This window comes from Ambystoma mexicanum, chromosome 10 (genome assembly GCF_040938575.1).
Source record: "Ambystoma mexicanum isolate Mex_15411 chromosome 10, UKY_AmexF1_1, whole genome shotgun sequence".
NCBI lineage: Eukaryota > Metazoa > Chordata > Amphibia > Caudata > Ambystomatidae > Ambystoma > Ambystoma mexicanum.
In genome coordinates this window covers 501,174,162-501,201,343 of record NC_090932.1, presented here as the reverse complement: position 1 = coordinate 501,201,343, position 27,182 = coordinate 501,174,162, and positions in this window count along the sequence as shown.

Genomic DNA, 27,182 nt, shown 5'->3' with positions numbered 1-27,182 from the left:
TGGTAAGTGTGTTAGGGGCAGGTGTAGGCATTTATGTACACTTTCTGGGTGGATTGGGTGCACCTGTGGCTTGATTTCCCTCACCTGTATGCACTTACCTCTACCATTTAGGTGAAGGTAAATGCACTGTGTCTTTGGTGGAATTACCACCCAATTTCGGCAGTATTTAGCAGTATTTAAACTTGAAATATGGCATAAATACCATTTAGGATCTCTGCGGTAATTCTGCTGGCAGAATTAGCCCTAGCACTAATTCTGCCAGTTGCTAGCCGTAAATCCGCCAGGGCTAATTCTCCTGGTGGAATTTGTACTGAATCCTTAGTAGGGTGTATAGTAAAAGTGGCAGTAATTCTGTTACTGCCACTTTTACCTTATACCGCCATACTCATAGTGAGCACCATTGTGCCTTAACAGCTGATGGTTCAGGACTTGTAGTATCCCAAAACAAAACAAAGGTTATCTTGTTTCTCTATCCCAGGGGTCTGCAACCTTCCGCTCTCCAGCTTTGGACTACACCTTACATCAGCCCTAGCCAGCAAAGTCAATAGTGTAGGATCATGGCAGTAAAAGTCCAAAACATCTGGAGACCCACAGGTTGCAGCCCCCTTCCATATCCTATTGAAAATACTAGAGCAACCCTTTGGTTTAGTACTTTTTTCTTGTTTGACCTTGTTGCAGGGCACTTTATTTTTAATCTTTCAGTGATTTCTGTTCTCTGTGCAGTAAGCTATGACTATCGGTCTACTTCACAGAAAAGCGAGAACTACAGCATCTCCAAAGTTTGATGCTGCTGTGGTTACTCTCCCAGCAAACCCTGATTGCTCCTTGTGATGCCAGCCAGAGTAACCCTCTTGTTCCTATGCACCCCAGCGTTGGCTGGGTTTAATTTGCACTCTGCATTCCTCTGCATCTCCCCTCTTAGTTCTGTGTCCCTTTCAGCATTGTTCAATGTCCTGATTAACCTCTCCTTGTATGGCCTGTGCAGTTTCCTCTGTGGTTAGCAGCACTTTACTGGACAGGCTGACTACGGGTTTGCCGGTGGGGCACCTCAGTGTCCTCCAGCAAAAAGCTGGAGGTAAGGTAGGCGCCCTACCAGCAAAAAAGCTGTCATTACCGGCACTGGTGTTTCCGGTGCCAGAAATGACGACAAATCCCCTCATGGAGTCCTATGAGACTCCATGAATGGGGATTTACACCATCACTCTGACACCCGTAATCCGGCAGCAATGCCGCTGGACCGGGTGCCGTAAATGGCAACAACATTTGCTGGTATCCTGACAGCTCTAGCGCCAGTATGCCGGCAATCTTGGAATGAGGCCATCTGTCCCTCTGTCCGGCCAGTGAGTGCAGTGCACATATGTTCATATCAGCCTCCAGCCCAACAGTGCATAGTCCTCATCTAGTAATGCCAGGTTCCTTCAACCCACCAGGTCCTGGCACTTGTGTGGCAGTCCTTAAATGTGCTGTCAGTCTGGGCAGTCTGCCACATCTACTGGAGAGTGCTACCCAGTCCAAGAAGGCTTGTTCTCATCCGGGCACATTTACATCCACCTCCCCTCCCTATATCTCCTCAGCCCTCACCGAGAATGCTTGATTAATGGTCGCCAAGCCCTGCTGACTCCAGCCCATTGGATACAGCTCCCCGGGTTTGAGCGGAGGTGTGCAGTTAGAGGCTGAGTGAGGGCTGCTCGGCCTGCGTGAATGACTGTGTGCACATATTTGAGTGTGTGTTTGTGTATTTTGCTTTGTATGTGTGCCTGACTTGTTGCTTTCCAAGCGATAACTGGTCTGTTGGTTTGGTAGAAAGGGATGTGTGTGCTTCTGTAAATGAGTGTTGCACATGTCCCGCGTGTTACTTTCATAGCTGTGATTTTTCTCACATTTTACGTTTCTCGTCTGGGGCTTTTCGGTTTTCCATTTCAGTACATCTGTGCTTTGGGGTTTGGGGACGTTAGTCACTGATAGCTATTTTTAATGCATTCGTGTTGGGGGACGCATGGGAGTCTATGCATAGATAGGAAGCTGTCCCCCTGCTCCATACCCAGCATGAGCATGTGACCTCTGCATGGGTTATATCTGAAGGATTGGTATCCCTAGCAGATGACATGTAACATGCTGTGTTAGCACCATAACAAATATTGTTTTCTCTTCTTGAGGGCGTTGAAACATTGCCCGGTTTTCTGTGATTGCAAACAAATAGCATCATATGGCAAAATGCCTCCTTTCTGGGAAAACTGTGTGCCATGTGATATTAAGCAGGCCTGGATGTCCCCCTTGTTAAAAAAAAAAATGGAAAAAAAAACTGATCCCAGCCTGCCAGTCAATTATGGACCCATCACTAATGTCCCCTATCTGCTTAAGATACTGGTGAGAGTGGCACATTTGCAGATTAAGGCTTTCCTCACTGAATATGACATTCTTGGCAATAAGTCGTCTGGTTTTAGACATGTCCATAGCCCTACACTGCTTGATCTAAAAACGAACATACTCCAGACTATGTAAGGGGGACATATGCCCTGCTTGTGCTGCTGGATCTCTCTGCCACGTTCAACCTTGTGGATCACACCCTCTTGGCAGAGAGACTATGGGCCTCATTACAAGCCCAGCTGTAACCGTGCTGGTGCTACCGGCGGGTTCCAAATTACCAGCTCTTGCCTTCCCTGTGCCACCGGACTATTCCAAGTCCGGCGGCCAGGAAGTCAGGTGCCGGCAATTTCGTCAATCCCCATTCCCATAGAGCCCCGTAGGACTCTATGGGAATGTGGGACACGGAAGCACCAGCACCATTGTTAACAATGCGCGTGTTTCCATGACGCCTTTGTCTGCCATGACTGCTCTGCCCAGCAGGATCAGACCTGTCGGGCACCGCAACTCCGGCAGGCAAACACGTAGTTTGCCGGTCCGGAAACAACAGTGCCGGTAAGCTTACCAGCACGATTGTTTCCGGACTGGCAAGCTAAGAAAGAGGCCCTATGTGTTTCAGCACTCTTTTGCACAGCAACTGCTGACTGGTTCATATCTTTTTTGGCTTTGGCTGAATGACAGAGCTAGGGTTTTCTTTAAGGATGCCCAGGAAAAGGAGTTTATGGTCACCTGTGCGGTCCCACAGGGCTCGTACGTGTCACCAACCCTTTCTAACATCTTCACACTTCCGTTGTTTGTACATCTGGACAGGGTGGGCATTATATATGCTAACTACGCAGATGGCACGCAGTGTCTTGTTCCCCTCACAGGGGACTATACTACTTACTCCACTGTCCTGAGCTCCACCTATGAGCATTTCAAGACTTGGATGCAAGCTAACAAACTCGGCCTTAATATTTCTAAAACAGAACTTATGGTCCTGGACACCGCGACACAGCTTCGTAGGCTTAACTCATAGTATAAATCTTTCAAAATGGATGCCTGTGGCATTCCTACGCAGTCTCAACAGCTTTGTGTTCAGTACCTGTTAGCATCTGAAACTACTAGACAGATGTGCCCTTTCCTTTTCCCTGCAAATTATGCTACCATTGCACTGGCAATTATAGGCGCCAAAATGGACTATAGTTCCAGTTTATTGCCCGACATCTCAAAACACGATCTTACGCGCCTACTGGTTGTGCAAAACAATGCAGTACACATCGTTGGGGGTCTTCACAGAACATACCATGTCAATCTGGCAAAGAGAGCTCTACATTGGGTTCCTGTCTGCAGCAGAATCACCTTCTGTGTGCTATGTATTACGCACAAATGCCTCTTTGTTCATGCTCCTAAATACCTATCCACACACATACCTCTGCTGCCTGTTCGCAGAACACTGGATCTGATAACACCTGCATGCTAGCGGTACCCAGAACCAGGCTGCCTTACATGACCCAGAAATCCTACTCGCATACAGCCGCATGGATCTGGAACACTCTCCCACCTGACCTCAGATCATGTCCCTGATTTGCACTTTTGAAAGCGTAGAATAAAAACCGTCTTGTTCTTCTGATAATCTGGCTTCCCTCTCTGTTTGAACCTCTCACTGCTTGTTACTTGTTTCTGTCTTGTTTAGAGCTACGATGCCTCCGGGCCTTAGATTACGTGCTTTATAATAGCTGTATGGTAACTCCCAACAAACAGTACATTATCTCTGCTCCGACCTGGTAGGCTGTCTGGATTAAAGCATCAGCTCTGACCATCCGGGCCTTTAGTTTCTCAAACTTCCCAGCAGTGCGCTTTCTACTTCCTCTGAGGGTAATGGAGCTAATGTGAAGACTGCATACCTAGTCAATCTATGGTCAAAAGTGGCAAGCCCGCTGCCTGTTTCTTAGGGTACCGACTGGGGTAGCCACTGGTCCAGGTGCACACACCTGCTGCATAATTCTGGGGTAAATGCAGTAGGAATTCCCTAATCTACCGCACCCTGCCACAGACATTTGACAGGGGCTTTCCCCATTTAGCAGTAACATGCCCCGGTCTCTTTGATTCAGGGGTCTTCAACCTGTGACTCTCCAGATGCTTTGGACTACAACTCCCGGGGTCACTCGCCTTTGCCTCTGCTGGCCGGGGCAGGTGGGCATAGTAGTTTATAACATCTGAAGAACCAAATGCTGCAGACCTCTGATTTTTTAGAAGCTCCAAGTGTATGTGGAACATACAATACTCAAGCACCCTTGTACTGCAACCATTCCAAAATGTCACCACATACAATATCCATGGGACCCCGATCTCAGACAAGATGCTCCTGTGTGCTATTCATAACTCCTGGCAAGGCCAACAGGGAGGAAGGGTTTCTCAAATCCTGCTCCTAAAAATGACACTATGACCGAATAACTATAACTGGTTAAACACATTGGGGTGCATTCCGAGTTTGCCGCAGTACGGTAAAAGTGGTGTTAAATCTGGTTACTGCCACTTTTACCATTCTGAAGAATCACGAGTTGATGGCAATACCTTTGCCGATATTTCTGGCGCCAGTATTTCCAGCTCTGGAAATACTGGTGCCAGTAATACCAGCAACAGAATATCTGACAGTGGAACGCCCAGCGCTGGTATTACTGGCACACGGTATTACCGGCTATAATGAGGTGGAAAATGGTGGTAACACTGCTGTTTATTGCCACCGGCAAAAGCAAGGCAGATATACCTACGCCAGAAAGCAGATGGTAAATGCATACAGGTGATGGCACTGAGGCCACAGGTGCACCCAATGCACCCAGGAAGAGAACAAAAGGGCCACACCTTTCCCAAACACACTTGCCCACACCACCATGCTGCCACTGTTCTCTGTCAGCATTGACACACATGCAGCTGCTCCAGGCCAACATAGAGCTGTAGGAGCTGGGGGACCACCACAGCGAACATAAGGCAGAGGAGAGGAGGAGGAGGCACCAAGCAAGGCGTGCACCTATACCCGGGGTAAGGGCCTCACCATGGACACTCACTGTCAGCCAGATCCTCACCCTGTAACGCCTCAACAGGGAGACTATTGCAGATATGCTGAACCACATTTAGGATGACATAGGAGCAGGATCGGCATCAGGACACCCATATGACCACCGGTAAATCTGGTGTCGGTCATGCACTTCCTTTCCACAGGCACATTCCACCACAATGTGAGCCAACTGCATTGCATCTCTCATCCCGCTTTCGCTAAAGTGTTGTGTCAGATGCTGGATGCACTCATGCGCCATGTGGGATGACATATTTCACGTCCCACCACCCCTGCACAGGTGAATGCCACAAAGGCACAATCCTATGTCATGGCACATATGCCCAATGTGTTGGTAGCCCTGGACTCTACCCATATAGAGTTGGTGGCACCCCAGGCATCAGAGGAGGTCTACAGGAACCAGAAGCAGTTATATTTGCCCAATGTCCAGGTCATGTGTGATTCAGACCTCACCATCACCCACTGCTGTGTCCACTTCCCATGATCAACCCATGATGGCATGGCCCTGTGGAAGCGCACAGAGGCCCACAGACCTGAATATTAGGTGAGTACATGTTCCATTACACAAACCTTGCTGTACAAGTGATATGCAATGGGGGAGCACACATAGAGATTATATGCTATTTCAAGGGAAAGTATATGCAGGAACAGGCTGTAGCCCACATGACTAGGACATGACTTACTATGCAGCAGTAGATGCCCAAGCCATTCTACCCCAACAGGTCAGCCACAGACATTGGACTACATGTATTAGAATGCAACATCACCCATCTCACAACATTCATGGGCTGCAAAGGGGGAGGGGTAAAACCACACAGTACAACAAAACACAAGGAGATTAGTTGCTAGTTGCTCCAACAACACTCTGAAATTCTGAATAGCCTGCCCACTCCCAGACACCCTTGCAGTGAGCTGAGGGTGGTGGGTAACAACTAAGTGTAGGGCCTCAAACACCAAAGGAGCTCCTGTTGTGTCAGTTATGTAAAGGTCTGAAGAACACTGCCATAAATGGAAGAACATTCTGCTAAACTGCAACTGAGGGACATGACTCTTGCATTTCACATGTCATGTACTCAGGTCACCAAGTATATGCATCTGAGTTTAGGGCCCTTTAGGAACGTGCATGTAATGGATGGGTTCACATAGAATAACTGAGTCCAAATAACTGAACCAAATCAGGAAGATGGCAAAGTACTGTTTTATTAACAATGATCTAAACAGGGAGTTTACAACAAACATCAACGGACGTATCTTAGGTTTTCTCAGTGACATTTTCACAAACAAGAGCTTTTATATCAAAAATACATCAGAGATGATGTCATACTACATGACAAATAATGAAAAACCTCTCACGGGTCAGGAATGGCTTAAGGGGAACATCTAATTATATCTTGTATAGGTACTAAGATTGTGATTGGCTTTCCACTATCAGGTGGACAACATGTGCCTGATTCTAAAAAACACATCATCTTCAAAACCATTAGATACACGGTTTCTCATTGGTCAACGTCCTTCGATACATGGACTAATATAATTGGTTGGCACGCTTGTGCCAGGTCTGGAACATTCGGTTCACTTAGCAGCATGTAAGCCCAGACCCAGGTGCAAGGAGATGGGCATGACACTATCTCCCCAGCCAATAAGCCCAGCATCTCTCATCACCCATGCTTTCTGCCATGAAGATTGTCTTTGAACTTGGCCTTGCAGAGTATCCCTGTCTTTAGGATCCATGGGAGTGAGAGCACTCACTATTGTGTTCTGGGACTCCAAGTCTGAACTCTGTTTTCATCTTTGGGCCACGTGACAAGAGACCACGATTAGGTCCATTTTGCAGGATTTAAATGCTCTGAGTGAAATAAACTTGGCAGTCTTGGTGTTCTTTCCTTGCACCTTAAGAAGGGATGATTACTCCTTTGCAAGTTTGTTCCTTTCCGGAATAGATATACAACCTTGGCTGCTTCTGTCTTGACTCCAGGGCAGACAACCTCGCCATGCAGCTCCACGATTCTGTTTATTCTTGCTGCAACACAGTTTCTCTTCCACCTTCATGTGTCCTGGCTTACTAAATTCATGATATGTCATGCCCCTATAAAATGGCGGCTTTATCTGCATTCTATTTCCTGCTTTTAGCCAGATTTACTTATGACTTAGTCTACCTTGTGTTGCAACATCTGTACAGTTAAGGAACAGTTGATTTTCTGCAGCACTTCGTGCACGTGTAATCTTCTTTTTCATATTTAAAAGTACACTTGATTCTTTACTTAGTCATTAGGTTCTTCAGGATCCATACATCCTCTTCAGTCAGTATCTTCAGGACTTCGTGCATGCCTTTTGTGACATCACTGTCTTCTTTTCTCGGCTCTTTTTCATATTCCTTCAGGGATTTCCTCCCTTATGTTGTCATCACTTCGAGGATACATTTGGTAAGGTTGTCTCAATGGGTATCTTCTTTCGAACACATGTTATGGTATTGGCACAACGGCAGGTGTCAAACATGGCATGGTCTCATTTCTCCAACATATGGGCCAAAGGGGGGCGCGGTCTCCTGCAGAGGTATACAGCTGCTCCTCTACACTTCCCCCTCTGGCCAGTCCTCGACCACCACCTCAAGTCTATCTACATCTTGATATTTTCTCTTGAAGAAGTGCTTCTTTGGTGTCCATATCTTCATCACCCTTCTCATCGTGCTTGCTGATTTGACATGTTCATCTACACTCCAGGACATGTAGTTAGATTGTCCATTCGGGGTACAATAGACCAATAATCCCACGTACTTCTTGTGATTCTTTGGATACAGAAACTTTGTTCCCCCAGGTGCCACTATGCAGGCCTCTATGTATTTTCTGACAGCATCATCAGTCAGCTCCTTGGCGTCTGGTACATTGCTGGCATCAATCATGATCTGCATTCCTACCGCTTTCTTTGCCATTTTCTTGCATGGGGCAGTCATTGTCCTCACCACACAGAATCCTAACATTACTAGCACCAGTATTACTCCAAGGACTTTGAACAGATTTGCCACCCACTGAGGAATCCACGAAAACAAGGTGCCAAACCAACTGTCATCTTCAATGTCATCTATCACATCTTCCATCTTGGTATGCAGGTCTGTCAACAACGTTATAGCCTCTGTCAAAGTTCCATTCTGGTCATTGTTAGAAGGTAGAAATGTGCAACATGATGGCCCAATTTTGGTGCAAACTCCTCCTTCCATTACTGTGATCATACCAAAGACGGTATCCAGTGTTTACAACTTAAAAAACAATAACAACATAATTTAAAAATGACACTTAAATAACGACAAAAAGTTGCATTTTAAAGTAAAAGTATATATTGGGGTGAGTTAAGGGATTAAAAGGGGTGGGGGCAGTAGGGGGGAGAGTAGAAAGGCAGTAGACATGGGTGCCTTGGGGGGACCCCCCAAATAAAAAAAACAAAAAACGAATTCAACTTTTTTCGTTATTCAGGTGACGTTTTTAAAGTATGTCATTATTTGGGTGTTGTTGTAAAGACATGGAACCATCAAGGACGTACCTATTCTGGAGGGTCATCAATCGTATGTCTCTCAACTCTTCTTTAACACTGTTGAATCACTTTATGGTAGCATTGATTGTCTCTAGGAGCTCCCACCTAGTGATCCGTAACCCTTTAGCGTTTGCTACTGTTTGGATTACAGGCATAAATATGGTTTACATTATCATAGCAGTCTTGCTGAACAACTTGTGCTCCTCAGGAATGGTGTCATGCGCTGCTATTGATTTGGCTGCAAAGTAATTCTCTCTTTTTGTCTGTAGGATTTCAAGTGATCTCATTTTTCTCAAGTGGTCATCCACCTTTGGAAATTCACCAATGTTTAGATCGCTCTGAGGAATCACTAATGCTGGAACATGGACGAGCACCATCTAACACACTCTTTCCCAGTCCTTGGGCGACTTCATATAGGCTCTAGATCCACAAGTCCAATATCGATCTATAAGGACGGCTGTATGCCTCTGAGCGCCCCCATCTCTCCCCTCAGCCCGCTTAATGTTTGCACCTTCTAGTGTATTTCGAAATCTTGGTATTTTCTTCCACAACTTTCCATCCCACGCAATAAGTTAACAGAAGGCTGGGTGTGTTCAAGCGGTACCAGCTGATCTGCTTGACTAGGGTGTTCCTCTTCTGATGTTGACCCTCTCCTTCCATCCCTCTCTGTTTGTTGTGTGGTTGGGCTGCTTGTGAGTGTGCAGGAGGGAGCATCTTGTGAACAAATGCTCCTGGGATGTGTGGCAGGCCTGCATGGAATGTTGTGAGTGTTGGCAACACTCACAGCATTGTGAGTGGGTGGGTAGGTGGGTTCTGTGAGAGTTAGATTCTGCGTTGGAGCTGAATGTGATGATGTGTTTGGTGGGTGCTCTCTTCTGTGTCCTGTAACTTAAGCTCTACCTAAGAAAAGGAACAAAGCAACGTGAAACTTTACCCAAGGCTCCTTTGTCATCCTTAAACCCACCACTACACACACATCTATCATAACCAGTCCAGCTGATGATTGGGTTCAATGTGATCTGATCGAAAAGTTTTAATCAAATTTCTATTTTTAACTTGTTGATCTTGCCGCAAATATATGTGGGGGGAGATCCCCACAGCCCATCCACCTTACCACCCCTACATTAGTTATTCGCCTAAAGCCACCCGCAACATATATTTTGGGAAAAATCCATTGTAAAAAATGTGATTAATTCTTCTTCAATGAAATCTTCTGTGGCCAAAACTCCCTATCCCATCGATTGACATTGGAGGAAACACAAGTAACTGTGGCCAGCAGAAAACTAAAAGGGGAATGTTTTTTACTTCACAAAAAACGTATGTTTCAGAAGGTTAAAGGCAAGACTGAAAATAATGTAAATTCTGATATCAACCGAGGCAAGATATAGGCCGGTAATACTTCAAATAAAAAAAAAGTGATAATTAAACTAAAAACGTGCTCACGTGTTCTGCTGATACTGGTCCAAACGTTTTCTCCTGGGTGGCTATCAAGGTTTCAGGCCCCATGATTGGTGACCTGAGAGGAAAAGTATTTCTCTATGAATCTGGAGCACCAGACCTATACCCTAGTATTCTATCATGCGGGACTAAATGCAGATCCATCCCCAGGCATCCAAAATTGAAAAGTGTCCCCAAATGTTCTAGGACTGGATTTGGAATAGTAAATTACCCTTCCTTGATCATTTAGGGGACAGTACTGGGATATCCACCATTTTAAATTTCCACTTTCCCCTTCAGTTTCAAGCAGGGAGGACCGGCCGCCCAACTCCCAGATGTATAAGGAGTGTGCTGACACCAGGGCCACTACGCTGTGATATGGACGGAAGGCCTCTGTAGTCTTATCTATAAACACCATCACCGCTACCTAAGTGCCTGCCGTTAGAAATCCCTAGCTGAGCAGCCACACCGACTGTTATACTGATCCTCTGCTCCAGGGGAGGTGGTGGGCAAATTTACAGTTAGCAAAACAAAATCAGGCATATTCATCCTCAATTTTGCTACACTGTCAGGCTAGATATTTGGGTTAATTCAACACTTTTGGGCAAATTTCGTTTAAAGATTGTTTTGGCTGAATTTTGGGCCTACTAGGGGTCAAAACATTTTGCATACCTCTAAATGGTTGAAATATCAGGAACATCTGCCCAAAAATGAAATTTCGTATCTGAATGAACCTGAAATTATCAATTTCGCTCCACTGGCAAACTTGGTGAAGCAGGTGGATTATGCCCAGTATTTGACAATTTCTCTACGGAGCGAACTATGACCATTTAACCCACCCCTAGTCTGGGAACACATACAAATCACATATTCTCCCTCCTCCAATTACAGTTTCTATTTGACAGATTGTTTCACTTTATCACACCTATATCCCCACTTCCGATTGTTTTCCATCTTTCAGTTCTGATCTTTCTTCCTTCATCTCCCTTCACACTCCAGGTCTTCGCCTGAGGGCAGAGTTGGCTAAAGATATGCCAGAGCGCGTGGGGGCCCATTTCAGTGATGTTTGGTTGGACACTTGCCTAAAAACAGTCGTAAGGCAGCCATGGTGTGCTTAGATTATAACATAGACTTAAAGGAATGCAGCGACTGGGTTAACAGCTGTAGATTTTCATGGGACATGCAGCCAATAGGGAGCTGAAACACTAATAATGTCCACTGAAAATCTATTGATCAATCTTTGCTAATGTAGTTAGAACTGGACTAAAAAAGGCAACGAGGTGATACGAACATTGCAGCATACTGCAAGGGGCTGGAGCAAGGTGACAGGGTGAAGTGCCAGCAAAGGCAACCTTTAGTGTACATGATGGAAACCACACATTAAATGTACTTTTTTAAATGCATATTTTAGTTTATCCTAAGACTGCCAACCTGGGGCAGCTGCTCGGGGGACCCCCTGAGGCCCATTTCAAGAGAGAAAGTTGAAATGCCTTTGACTTCATCCCTGCCTGAGGGCCCCACCTAAAAATAATGATTCCATTTGTACTATTCGTGCAACAAAAAAGATGCGAAAGAACATAATATCAGAAATGAAGGAATTACAGCAGCAGATCATTTCACAGTCATGATGAGGGTATTGGTATCGCAGATCAAATATTAGCAGCCACACGCAAGCAATACCCAGTGATCCTGGTCAAACCGTAACCTCTGAATTCCCCAGATTGTCTAGAAAGGCCTGCTCACCGAAACTTCTCATTCGGCCAATATGCACCTACTTTTTTGCATTATATGTCCCATAAAACTTTAATAGACATAACATCTGAAGTTCTGTTGACGGACAGAGTGTGAACCCCATCATATAGGCATTAAGTGGTTTGCACTTTTGCGGAGAGATCAAGACCCTAGTGCTCTCAAACGGGAACGTTTCACAGGAGCCAAATCAGCATCTCAAAAACAGTCAGAAGCATCTAAATCAGTTTGCAGGTTCTGCTGTATAAAATAACGGAGTGGTTGCCCAAAATGCTGTGTTTCCAGCGGTGTGCAAGAATTGGCATGGCAAACAGAAAAGAGGTAAACAATAAAAACATCAGCCATCTTCCGATGGATGAGTGTTGGCCTCAGGGCCAGGCACCGTGTTTATTTAAGGCTGTAGGACCAGGTTTGGCACACATTATATTTCGGCGGGGACTACCCCTCTCTCTGAAGTGGAAGCTCCGTAGTGCGCCCCCACCCCACCCTTTCCTTGTCGCCGTCTCACCTGCCCCAATGCCACGGAAAGATGCCATCATCAGCATCAGCAGGGCTGCGGCCCGTAGCTCCTCCATGCTGGTGGCTGTCATCAGCACTGAACCTTGGCACTCCATTGGCAGGTCCAGAATCCACTGGCTGCCTTGGAGATTGAGAACCCTTAGCGCAGGTGAATGACAGGCCAGAGCCAATAGAATTCCGCTCACCCTCAGCGACTCCAGCCAGCCAACCTTAAGCACATAACAATATCTTCTGTTTCTCTTGAATGACTAACCAGGAACACATCAGATGGTGTGCTCATAGTTCATGGCCAGAAGTAGAGTAGCCCCTCGATGAAAAGCCTGTAGAGCTGGGGTTGAGTAAGTCACTTACATGAACCTGCCCCCATAAGGAGCCCAAGAAGCCATGCTGTGTCCTTCTCATCCAAGATGCTAGTGTGCAGCTGATCAACGTCCTCTGAGGATAGCACCTGTGGTGGACCTCCATCAAAACCCTGAGCAGTTTGTGGGCAAATGCCTGTGGATGTTTAAGGCAACAGCATGGGCTTCTTATGCATCAGGCGGGGTCGCTGAAGCCTCCCAGGTAAGAAAAGATGCTTTGTAAGGAATGGCCTGATTATCTTAGGTCCCTACAGGGCCGGAAGGCACCGGGGGAGCTTGCAGGTTATAGAAAATGCAGGTTTGTGTAGTCTCTGTTTTTGTGCATTGCTAACGGGATTGTGCACTGTAGAACAGTAGCGTGACAGTTCAAGTTAAAAGTTCCTCATATGATATCTCCTTGTTCATTCACCACAGTAATGACAGAAAGCATCTGCTTATCTGTTTGAGTCAACATCACATGACAGCCGAAGGCCTCTTCACACCCGCACTTAGCTGTCCAGCCGGGCTGCCGCAGCCTGCCCTGCACCTGCCATGCAATGTGTGTGCAGGTCACGTGCGATTCCCATATGCCCTCATGTGCAGGCGCAAGCAGTCAGCACAGCTACCCATGCCCAGCCCTGATGGGAAGGAAAATAAAATGCGCAGCGCCTCTCTCGGCCGGTGGTGGCAGCGGGAGGCAGCCAATTCAAAGCAAACCACCCAGACGGAGGTGACGTGTATCCTTCCACGCCAAAGAGGCCCTATGCGGACAGAGGCCTACCGGGGGATGCCCCGGTGGGTCAGTCCAGCCCTGCACATCAGGACAATTCATTCGCTTCATTTCTTCAATTATCACCTCTTCCTGTCCTGCAGCAGGATATAACAGCATCTTGCCTTTCCATCCAGGCTCCTTCTCCATTTGTAGGGTCTTGATATAGTTATCCTGGTATGGAAACAACCATTTTGATCCCCATCGCAGAGTCTCCCAACTTCCTTGGAACTGTCCTTGAGTAGTACATGCTGCAAGATGGCTGAGGCACTTTGCAATGTGTGCTGAACCCTCTTTCGAAATGAAAGTCCTTACTGTATTCATGGCATAGGGGATGAGAGTGCAGACATAGAAAGTCTCATCACATGGTCTTTCCCCCACCTTGTTCATGTGTTGGTACCACATGTTATTTCCAAGGTGAACTGTATTATCTAGATAGGTATTTTTTCCCTTCATTATCTCTCTTATGTCTCCTAACATACTCTTAGACATCAAGGTTTTTACCATCATTCACATTCATAGTGGGGAGAACCATAGAAATGTTTTCTTCTGTAGAAGCATTAAGACGATAAAGACTGAAAAATCAAGAAAAAAAGACAAGAACAATCATGCAAATATATATATATAACCCATAGAAATCTGGGCATCCATCTCTCACCCCATCACACTGCTTGATTAACTTTTTCATTTTCTATGATCATGCCATTTTCTTCATTAATCATTTTTAGTACAATCACTGAGTTCCTTTTTTTATCTTTATAATTGCCCAATTTGCTCAATTATAGCAATGAGGAGTCTCCTTATTACTGCACCATTTTTTGGATCCTGCAAGAAAGTGTGAATATTAACGTCTCTTCTGACAAGAGCCGGGTAGGATTGAAGCATGAACACAAAGACAGCAACCACAAGCCAATGAACATCACTATTAACAGGCGCCATGAGGTTTTATCACTTAAAACAGATAGGCCCTCATTAAGACCTTGGCGTTGGACCATGGTGCTAATAGCACCATGGTCCATGCCGGTAATTTACCGACTCCGCCATGGCGGAATGGGGAATTACCGCCCCATTCCGAGGTTGGCGGGGCGGTAATTCCCCATGCCGCCATGGCCCTTCTCCATTCCCATTTTTGCCCTATAGGGCTCAATGGGAATGGGGAAGGAGCTAAGTACGGTGCCGCAAATTGCGGCACCGTACTTAGCACCAAGGTCCCTTTGCGGGTTGGTTTTTAACGCCTGCAAAAAGCAGGCGTTAAAATCTCCAACCCGCAAAGGGACCTTGTAATCAGGCGTTAAGGGGTTAACGGCGCCGCCACCTTTTACGGCGCCGTTATCCCCTTAACGCCAGGGTTGTAATGAGGGCCATACTCTCCACAAAATGAATCTTTCCCAATTTCTAATCAAGAACTGACATTTAAGCATAATTCAAATGCATCAAGCACTAATTCAATGTATTTCTAAAATTCTTTTCAATCCCTGGAATTTCTCTGCAAGTCCTCGCACATCCTGCTAAAATATATTTTAGGAGTGTCTATTGAACTCCAGTCCAAATAAAGTATGTGTTAATCACTTGTTGTCTTATCGTCCTTCTTCTTAGTCATCGATCAGGTCTGCACACACAGAAATTCTTCTTCTTGACTTGCTTCTGGATCGGCAATGGTGGGAGGGAATGTCTCGCCTTTAAAACTTTCACGTCATTCAGATGCACCCAAGCTTGTCTTCCTGATATTTTGACAGCAGAAGGGGACACTTCCTCAACAACGAAAGGGCCATTGAAACGAGGCTTGTGCCACTTTCGGGTGACAGTTCTAACTAGAATCAGGTCCCCAACATATAACTTAGGTGGTGGTAATAGATCACTTGGATTGGTTGCCAAATTATCTTCGGTGTTCTTAGACCATCCCTCTGTCGCTTGACTTGATCTGAAAAGAAAGAAATACTGGTAGTCATACATGTCAAATAATCATGCATTGCATCAAATAAAGTTTTGGCTACACTCTGGGCATCACTCCTAATCCTAGACAGAGGTGTAAGGGGCGTTCTCATTCGACGCCCTGTGACTAGTTCATGCGGGGTGAGGTGGTGGTCTGACCCTGGCTGATTCTGAAGTCCATGTAAGGCTAGGGGAAGGCAGTACAGTCATCCCTTTTTCAAAGTCCATTTAATCTTGGCAATCCTTTCTTTGAGAAGGCTGTTGAGTCTTTCACATATTCTGTTCGCTTGTGGGTGATAAGCAGAAGAAAACTTGTGTTTTATGCTTAATAGAAGCACTACCTGTTCAAATAGCTCATTGACAAAATGCGGCCCATTATCAGATCTAAGTACCTCGATCACACCCCACCTCGGGAAAAATTTTGCGCACTAAAAACTTTGCAGTGCAAGAGGCATCAGGGTGTGCACATGAACCTGCCTCGATCCAACTAGAGAAGGGACACACCACCACTAATAGAAACCTATATCCATTACATGTCTGCAGAACATCGACATAGTCAATATGTAAATGCTGAAACAGACCATTTCGGTCCAGGTATTACTCCTCTAATCATTCTCAGTTTATGCCCAGCAGTAAACCTTTGACACACAATTTAATTCATCATAAACAGTGCAATGTGTTCCAACAAATTAGGAATGAACCAGTCTTCTGAAATATTGGCAGCAAGACTTTCTCTAATTACATGTTCAGGATAATGCAGCTGTTCAAGAGTGATTTCTAACAAGGTTACTGGCCTCACTGGCCTTTCACTGCTGTCCTGTCATCATAAAGCTTCTGTGGGGGATAAAGAACATCCCCTTTGCTTACATAATTCTTACTCTTGCTGTGGTGCACTTCCCTGAACCTCTATTATCTGGGCTATTGACAACATATTAAACCCCTCCTGTACTAACATGTAGCCAAACCTTCATTAACTTTCTCAATGTCAAAACTTGAAATGTCTGGAGAGTATGCAACCCTTTTGGCTTCCATGTCTGTGACTTTGTTTTGCAAGTGATAAAGGCCCTGATTCACAGAGCATTTTCTTATCGAATTGCACCATTTTAGAATGCTTCTGTGAATCAGGCCCAAAGTCTGCTCGTTTAGTAGACACTGCACATTTAACGACCGCTATTGTCACTGGGAGAATGAGTGCCTTAATTAGCCTGTCCAATAAGGACGCATGCTGCACTGGAGAACCATCTGCGCGGAGGTAGCCCCTCCTTTTCCAACGTGACAACCCTGCATGTACGATTGATGTCACATACACTGTCACTTCCTGCCCTTCATGTTTCTCAAGCATGACAATAAGTACCACCAATCCTACTGCTTGCTCTGAAAAATGAGATGGTAGCCTTGCGCTCACCACCACCTTGAATTCTCCATTAAATCTGTGTTTTACTACTCCACCCCATGAATGCCTTTCCCCAGTCTGATACATTTTTCGAAGAACCATCAAGAAAGGGAATCTCCCCTCCTGCTAAAGCATTCTCTTTCCCAGAGGGTATATCATCATAGAATTCAACATAACTGGCACAGTCATGCACATGATCACCTTCTTCTAAAGGCTCAGCTATGAATGTGACTGGGTTCACTATTTTACATCTTACAATTTTAATCGGTGGGTTAGAAATCATTACATCATAAACTGATGCTCTTTGGGATGGCAATGTGCCTTTGGGTTTCTCTAAAATGGCAAAGAGAGCATGCTCCACAAAAAAGGTCATAGAGCAGCTCATGACAATACTTGTGGAATTCTCAATTGCAAACGCTTTAGCTGCCAAAGATTCTTCCCAAGGGAAGTGTCCTCTCATAACTGGGTCTAAAATCCCACTGTAATATGCCAGAGGTTTATATCCCAATGTGGTTCTTTGTGTAAGTACTGCTGTCGTGACTGTCCCATTTTTGTGCAAAAACACACACAATTCCTCAGCATAATTGGGAATCCCTAAAACAGGGGCTGTACAAATTGCTCTTTTCAACTCCTTAAACCCCTTCTCCATTTCTTCTGTCCATTCTATTTTTGTTTTACCAGATTGTGCTTTCTTTAATGCTTGCAGAAGTGGCTTTGTGTACGTGCTATAATCAAATACCCAATGTAATTAAACAAACCTAGAAACTGTTGCATTTGTCCCATTGTGTTTGGTTTTGGTGCCTTTATAATTGCCTCAGCCCTTTCAGGTGTCACTTTCTTTCCTTCATGTGAAATTAACTGACCTATGTACAACACTTCTTCCTGAGAATTCTGTAACTTCTCCTTGTCCACCTTATATCCCTTATATGCTAGAATTGTCATCTGTTGGACAGAATCTTCCCTACACTCATTCTCTGTGGTGCTGCAAATCAATATGTCATCTACGTACTGTATCACCGCGCTTTCAAGATCGATATTGCCTAGGTCCATAAGTAGGACCCTATTTAAGATCGATGGGGACTCACAGCTCCACTGGGACAGCTGAGTATGTTTTAGTCTCTCTCTGGAAAAATGTAAATTAAGTCAAGTCATGTGAGTCCTTGTGCAACAGGATCGAGAAACAAGCATTTTTCAAATCGATCGCTGTAAAATATCAAGCTTCCACGGGGATACTGCACAATATTGTCACCAGATAAGGAACTAAAGGAAACTCAGTGGGCATCATTACGAGGTTGGAGGTAGCCATGGTGCTATTAGCACCATCCCGGGCCTTCCAAACTTGGAGGACCAGGTATTTCCCCATTCAGGGAACCCATCCCCATTCCCATTCTAGCCCCCATAGGGCTCAATGGGAATGGGGAGCATGCTAATAAGCATTCTGGTCCTTTAGCGGCTCCTGCTAAGGGCGCCGGGTAAAACCAGCCACCCTGAGCGGGACCCGCTAAAGGACCTCGTAATGAGGAGGTAAGGGGTTAACAGCACCAGCACCTTTACTGGTGCCAGCAAAGCGCCAGGGGACCACTTCGGTGGTGATAGTGCGCTGTACAAATGTCCTTTAATATTAACATTAACCCCTTACCTCCAGCCTCGTAATGAGGCCCAGTGTCTAAATCTCCACGACCCCCCTTTAGATTTTTTAATCAGATACACTGTGGTATTACACAATGATTCTGATGGCACCAGAATCCAGTGATTCATCAGTGCTGAAATAGTCTGAAATATACCTTCAGCGGCTTCTTGAGACATGGGGAACTATTTTGCTTGGGGTAGAATTGCTCCTGGTTATGCTTTATTTTAACCTCCCCTATCCCCTTTAACAAAGCTACATCATAGGGGCCTGTGGTCCATAGGACATTCAGCACCTTTTCAAGTTCTTCCTCAAAGAAATTCTGGTTGCTGCTGCATTATAACCATTCTCTGTGGCACTTCCCTTTTCTCTATCTTTATCCAGCATGTGATTCTCATGAAGAACACCACTTCATCATCTGTTTGGTCCTCCCTGAGCATGTTGTCAGCGTTTATGTCAGTCAACCTTTACCCCTCCTCAAGAGCTATCACTGTTCTCTATGGTCTACCCTCATTGTCTATCCCTTCAAGCATTGCCATCTGTTTTCGTACTGTAGATGCTTCCAGCTCTATAGGAATAGTCTGTACACCATCCTCATCCATAGGTATTTGCGGTCTGAATAAAAACTCATCAGGTATCCTCACAATCTTTCCTACCAGACCAGGTAACCATGTCAACAAAATACTTACCCCGTATAGAAAAATCTCTGGATCTACTGGAACGCCCCACAGAGCCACTTGTCCAGTGAACGCCTGTATAATTTTTCCTATGTTAAAATAGTGTATTCCTGGATCAGTAAATGAAATTGGCATGTTAACTTTTGTCATTAAATCTCTTGGTAAAAATGTTAAATGGTGTCTGTCGTGAATATAACAAAGGGACAGACATGTCAGATTCTCGTATGGAGACCAATAATTTATCAGTAAAAGGAACTAGACATGTATTTCCAAAGCACCCTTGTAGCATCCATGGCAATACCTGACATTGGATATTTTCCCTCTCGAATACACAAACAAGTTGCTCCAGTGTCTCCAAGAAAAGAAAAGGATTTGCTTCCTATCGTCACATTGACCTTTGGGTCCTCTTGGGGACCTGGTGTCATAGATAGTACTGAACACATCAAGTCAACCTGTGAGCTGGCCTATTGTGGGTATAAGCACATCCATGTCCCTGTAAAAGGATTTCCTCCTGCCACAGTGACACCTCCTATTCTAGGTGTGAACAGTTATCCTGTGTTCACATACTGCTGTGTCTGCATAGGGGCTTGTTATGATTGCCCCTGAGGTGGATTCATTTGTGTCTGTCCCTGGTGTGGCACTTGCTGCATTTGTGGTGCTTGTGCCTGATTGGACATGTGATCTTGGGCAAAGCCCTCTCTATTCTGTGTGCTGTGTGGCGGAGGGTAAAAATAACAAAGGAGGAGAGGGGTCACATCAACTACACCACTGAAAAAATCAAGCGGGGTAAATTGCTCTCAGTATAGGAGCTCAATGAGGGATTTGGCCAGGTCAAGGATAGTATAAAATCAATCAATCATTATTATACACATGTCTAATTACATTATACATAGTGCTGAGTTCATGGTAAAACAGCATAAAAACAAACAGTCAATGTTAGATATCTATAATTAAAGTGCATATTTATCTAATGAACATCCTATAATGTAGGGTGGACATAAAGTGCATAATGCGAATACAATTCAAAACCATAATGCACAAAACCAAATCCAATGTCAAAAGTAATGAAAACATTTTCCAGAACAAAAATATGCAAAAGAGAAAAAGAAAAAAGAAGAAAAAGGCGGGCAAAACATACCAGGGGTATAAACGGAAAGTAATATCCCCTGTGAAGTTCTAATATTGTCCCCAATTACAAATAGTATTTAAAATGACCTGACAAGCTAAATGTGTAGCAGTAATAAAAAAACAATGCACTACTTGTCTCCATTCCGACCTAAACAGTCAACGACCAGAACATGGTGCAGCTACCATCAATCTCATGTGCTACACTAGTATCTAAAAGTAGGTAGTTTCGACGACCTGCAAAAGTTGTCTAAAACGTCTATCTCTTTATCAAGAAAGAGAGAGAAGGCTTGACAGTCATCTTCCTCAGGACAGGGCAGAGATGGTTATAATTTATTAAGAACACACACAGTTTTAAACAGACAATAAATGGATATCTTGATGTTATTCCATATGTCCTTTCTTAGCATGATTCTTCCTCTGAGGGTAAACTGTCCGCCCTCTGGAAAACTGCCTATTTTGTGCATTCCCTCGGCTATCGCATATGAGTGCAATATGTCCTGTCATTCTACAATTCCAACATACTGGGGGGACCCTTCTGTTAATCCCTCATTGGTTATATTCTCCCTGAGCATTCTGGTTCTCATTTTGTGCATTTGGAAACCCACTTTGGTTATTCTGAATTCCATCTCCTCTTCCCCTATAACCCATACCTCTGCTTCATGGTGTAGACCCATACCCACCTTGGTTCATCGGGCGCAAAATATTCACTTGCATTGTACCCATTGTTTCTTGCATGCCCATTCCCTTTCCGCCTGTCAATACCCCCCCTTCTATGGTGAATGTTGACAACTTTTTCTGAACCATCTTGGCTTCCTCGATTTGCCTATTCTCATCTTTCTTCTTGTTTTTCTCTTGTAGTAACCAACAATGGTGCACAATTGTCAACTGTATCTCAGCCCATGGCTTTGCTACCATTCCCACTTGTTTTTTCATCTGCCTCTGTACTGTCTCAGGCAATCCCTGACATAAAATATGGTAAAACAATTCCATGGCTCACAAGTTTCAAACTGCCATTTCTCCTGAATATCCTAAATGTAAGCAAAAGGGTCTTCATCCTCTTTCATTTTACGTTTCATAATTGCACCAATATCTGATGTGTCAGGATTCTGTTTCCTGAGAGCCCTCCAAATGTTTGCTCTACAATTATTGAATGGTGCTCCATTGTGCGCTGAGTTATGTGCAGTCACACTTGAATATCCCGTTCTCCTCCATATATCATCAGCCCTCTCTCCAAGAATGGCTTCCAGGAGACCTTTTATGTCCCCTACGGCAAGCATATTTCCTCCTGTCATTTTCTCTAATTCGTATATCCATTACCGAGCCTCCAAATTCAAACTAGGGAGCTTACATTTTAAGTTATACTTGTCCATCTGCAGCCATGGAATATATTGCAGTCTCCCCCCCTTTTCTAACAAGGAGAACTGCGTAAACTCTATTCCATAGTCGGATACCGTTATTAGTTAATCCATGGCAAAGACGAGCGTCCCTGTCTGTCTCCTTGTCGGTAATGAACTTAACCTGCTTACATATCGTGGAGACTCTTCCTTCTCACTATGTGATCATCCTGAGGGATGTTCAAGATATGCTATGGAATCTGGCATTCTATCTTTAGGGTGTTCCAGATCTAACCACCTCACTTCCTTATCCATTTGCAGGCTTCCTCAGGGGCGCACGCACTCCGCCCTTCCGCCCCAAAACCGGACTCCCTTTCCTCTTGTGACATGTCTAGGCCCCAACTAGTGTGACTATCATCCCCCTCACCCTTGTCTAAGTTCAGTCTGGTCAAAGACAATGACTGACGTTCATCACTAAACAGGTTTCCCTCCTAACATTGTGATTGAGGTACTGGGGATAGATCATTGTTCCTTCGAGCTCCATATTCGCTATTTCGTCTTAACTGTTGATACACCTTATCGATCCTTTCTCCAATGCTTTCCGTATAAATTCTTTCTTCTTCTAGCACGCTACTCTAGATACTGACAAGTTACTTCCTTTATTGGAAGAATCTCTTCCACTCTGTTCAGTAGTATTTCTGGGCTCGCCCTCATTTGTTCTTTATGAATAAAACTGGCATAGAACCCTCGCTGTCTCCATTTTTGTTCTATTTGTTTGTCTACTTCCCTTCACTTTCTTACATTCCTTCTAACTTTTTCTTTCTCTTGCCCTTGTCCTTCTCTCCTTACTGCTTCCCTTCTTTCCTCTTCTTCCTTTCGTCTCTGTAACCTTTTGTCCCTTAATCTTTGTGCTTCTTCCTCCTCTCTCTTTCTTTCCTTTCTATCTCTTCCTTCTATCACTCTTTGTCAATTGTCGTACTTTATCTGTTCTTCTGCCCGTTCTTCAATTTTCTTGTGCTCGTCCTGATATATCTGTTCTTGTCACTCCCTGCTTTTCCTTTTCTGCTAATCTTCTTTTAATCTCTTCTCTCGTTCCTTATCCTTCCTTTCTTGTTCGTCTTTATTTTCTCTTTGCCTAACTTCCTTGATACTTTTCCCATCCATCTATCTCTCGCAATATTTGCCCTTGCCACTTTGTCTTTTTCTCCTTTCCATCTCTTGATTTCTCTTTCTATATCTGTTTACAAATTCGACTGTTCACTCTTGTCTTCCTTGTCTTGTATGTACTTATAAATCTCTTCCTTTCTTTTATTCTCTCCTGGACTATCGTCACTACTGTAAGCAGGGGGTTCATATATCAGATTGCTATACCCCATTGCTGCTCTCAATTCCTTTAAGGGATACACTCCTATCTCTTCTGCAGTAACACTCTTTGCCTCAAAAAAGGTAAGGGGATCTGAGCGCTCAACGCCTTCCTCCTTGTGCTTATTAAGCATCCACTCCTCAGGTGGCAGATCTTCTCTTTCCTCTTGGTACATCTTCCAAAGCTCTAGAATTGCTAGTCTCTGCTCTCATTTCTTCCCTGTGTACGCAGCATGCAAGAATGTGGTCATATTTCGCAATAACGCTTTTGACAATGATCCCCCTTGTGGCCATGGCATGAACATTTTATCTGCTGTGCTCATTACCTGTTCCGCAACTGTACTGTTTGAGCTTGGGCATATATTTTAGCAGTGTCTTGCATAGGTGCATGAGAGGAGTATACCCCATAATGCCAAGTCTCAATTTACTGTCAATACGTACCAGACATTAAAAATAAACCTTTTTTACCTTCGTTTAAATCACCACTTTTAACCTTTAAAACAACAAATATGAGGAAGCACAATCAATCGCTGCTCAGTCCTCTTGTTTCAATAGCCTATCTATTCTTTTGATTGGCACAAATCATTTTGCTATACTTTATCTTTAGTCACTATTACTCCTCAACTTTTTTCCGAATTTGTATCGCTCTTTGATAGCTTACTCAACAAACAACATTTGAAATAGTCAGACATTTATACATTTTAAACACTATGATCACATCTTCCCTCACCTTTATTTTTTACCCAGGGTTTAAGACATCACCTTATGCAGTCCTGACCACACGTTTTATATTTCACCCTACTCCCACTGGAGTTTGAAATGTCTTCTTCAAATTCTCTTGAATTAGGAATCCTAGGCGGTCTCTCTTATCTTCTGCAATTATTTCTCATTACTCAAAATTATTACAATCCCGTCCCTTTATTTGCTATTCCCCTTGGTCTACTCACCATTTGTTAAGCGATTCAAGGCCCTCGGTATTGACTCCTCATCCAGCCTTCCATTGACATAGCGCCCTGTGGAAACACGGCAGGGATTTATTCAAAGGGGGACCTCCCCACTGCGATCTTCCGGCAAATGGCAGAGGATGCCTGATCGTCTGAAAATTTGGAGCGGAACAAGTTTGGATCTTTGAACCATCCGTACCGCTACCATGTGAGCTTAGGGCCCTTTAGGAATGTGCATGTAATGGATGGATTTACACAGAATAACTCTGAGTCCAAATAACCAAACCAACTCAGGAAGATGGTAAAGTATATTTTATTAGCAATTATCTAAAACAGGAAGTTTACAATGAACATCAACGGACGTACGTTCAGGTTCTCTCAGCGACTTTTACACAAACAATAGATTTTATATCAAAAATACGTCAGAGATGACCTCATACTATGAGGCAAATAATGAAAAATGTATCAAAGGTCGGGATTGGCTTAAGGGGAACATCTAAGTATATCTTCTATAGGGACTAGGATTGTGATTGGCTGCCACTATCAAACAGACAACACGTGCCTACCGCAAAAACATGTAATCTTCAAAAACATTAGATGCACGGTCTCTCATTGGTTTTGATATATGGACTTATATAATTGGGTGGCACACTTGAGACAGGTGTGGAACTTACAGTTCACTTAGCAGCGCGTAAACCCAGACCCAGGTGCAAGGAGATGAGAATGACACTACCTCTGCAACCAATTAGCCCACCATCTCTCATTACCTATGCCTTCTGCCATGAAGATTGTCTTTGAACTTGACCTTGCCAAGTATCCTTTTCTTTAGAATCCATCTGTGTGATTTTGGCCCATGTGACAGGAGACCACAATTTGGTCCATTTTGCAGGTTTTGAATGCTCTAAATGAATTAAACTTGGCAGTCTTGGTGTTCTTTTGTTGCAACTTTACAAGGGATCAATCATCCTTTGCATGTTCTTACCTTTCCAGAATAGATAGCCGACCTTGGCTGCTTCTGTCTTTACTCCAGGCCAGACAACCTCGCCATGCAGCTCCACGATTCTGTTTATTCTTGCTGCAACACGGTTTCCCTTCCCTCTTCATGGGTCCTGGCTTACTAAATTCATGATACCAATGTCCAGCTTCTATACAATGGCGGCTTCGCCTGAATTCTATTTACTACGTATGGCCAGCTTCTATTATGATTTAGGGCCTCATTACACAGTAGGCGGTAAGGGTTTACCGGTACCGGTATTTTACCGGTACCGGTAAATCCTTACCGCCTTACTACGAGGTCCCTTTGAGGTTTGGGGAATTTAACGCCTGCTTTTTTCAGGCGTTGAAAACCAACCCGCAAAGGGACCAGGGAGCTAATTACGGTACGGCAATTTGCGGCACCGTAATTAGCGCCTTCCCCATTCCCATAGAGCCCTACGGGGCAAAAATGGGAATGGGGAAGGGCAATGGGGGAAGGGGGAATTACCACCCCACCAACCTTGGAATAGGGCGGTAATTCCCCTTTCCACCAAGGCGGTGCCGGTATTTTACCGGCATGGACCAAGGTTCTAATAGCACCTTGGTCCACCGCCATCCGTGTAATGAGGCCCTTAGTCTACCGTGCATTTCAGCATCTGTACAATTATTGAACTGTTGATTTTCTGCAGCACTTTGTGCACGTGTAATCTTCTTTTTCGTATTTAAATGTTCACTTGGTTCTTTACTCCATCATTAGGTTCTTTAGGATCCATACATCCTCTTCAGCCAGTATCTGCGGGACGTCGTATATGCCTTTTGTGATGTCTCTAGCTTCTGCTCTTTTTCATATTCTTTCAGGAATTTCCTCCATCAGGTTGTCATCACTTCGAGGATACATTTGGTAAGGTTGTCTCAATGGGTATCTTCTTTCGTACACATGGTGAGGTATTGGCACAACGGCAGGTGTCAAACATGACACAGTCTCATTTCTCCAACATATGGGAGAAGGGGGGCAGGGTCTCCTGCAGAGGTACACAGCTGCTCCTCTACAAATCCATCATGCAATCCACACAGATTATCTGCACATGTAACCCAGATTCCGATCAGGGACCATGCATGGGATCAATGCACAGGCACAAACCACCCACCAAGGAATGTTGCCCTGTCAACCATCGATCATGAAAGTAATGAGTGTTGGCTGTAAGCTGTGTGCATGATGTACCACGTCAGACTGAACAACCCGCAGAGTAGTTGACTTCACATGCAAGGACTGAAATGTGAAATAGTGATGTGCGGCAACATATGGGAGATGCATACAGAGATTGTCTATGGAGATGCTGCTGTTTCAGAGTACGCATCCACAGAATATCATGATTTACACCTATTTCCTTGCCCCTTGTAATGCCCAGACTCCACAGGAGGTGGCATACAACCAGGCACATGACCAGACTCGGGTGTCTGTTGAGCGCACCTTCGGCCTGTGGAAGGCCTGATTCCAATGTTAACACATGTCTGGGGCTGTGCTCATGTACAGGCCTGACAGGTTGGGACAGATTGTGTCCGCATGCACAATGTAGCATAGCATCTGCATTATGCTGAATATTCCCCAGCCCCTGGATTCCGACATGCCACCCCTGAGGAGAATGGCGTAGTGCCTGTGGGTGCCATGAATGCACGCACTGAGTGGGTAAAGGAGAGAGACGGGCACCTAGCTCGCCAGGAACTTATTGAGAAACTCTTTTTTAAAAGCCATCACATTGCACTCCCTGTGCACCTTTGTAAAGATGTTTCTCTCACCTGTACGTAATGAGGAATGTCCGGTCATTGATTCAAGTGAAAATGATGTTTATGTTGCAACGTGTAATGTGTAAAAACCTTCAAAAGAACAGCATCCTCCCCCAAAAAACACACTTTCATAAGACCCTCCCCAAAAGGCCACCCTCATAACACTTTCCTCAAAAGCCCACCTTCATAACACCCTCACCAAATACACATACTCAAAACACCTCAGGAGTGTCCAATTGTCACTTTCTGTGCCTCTTTGGTGTGGGGCT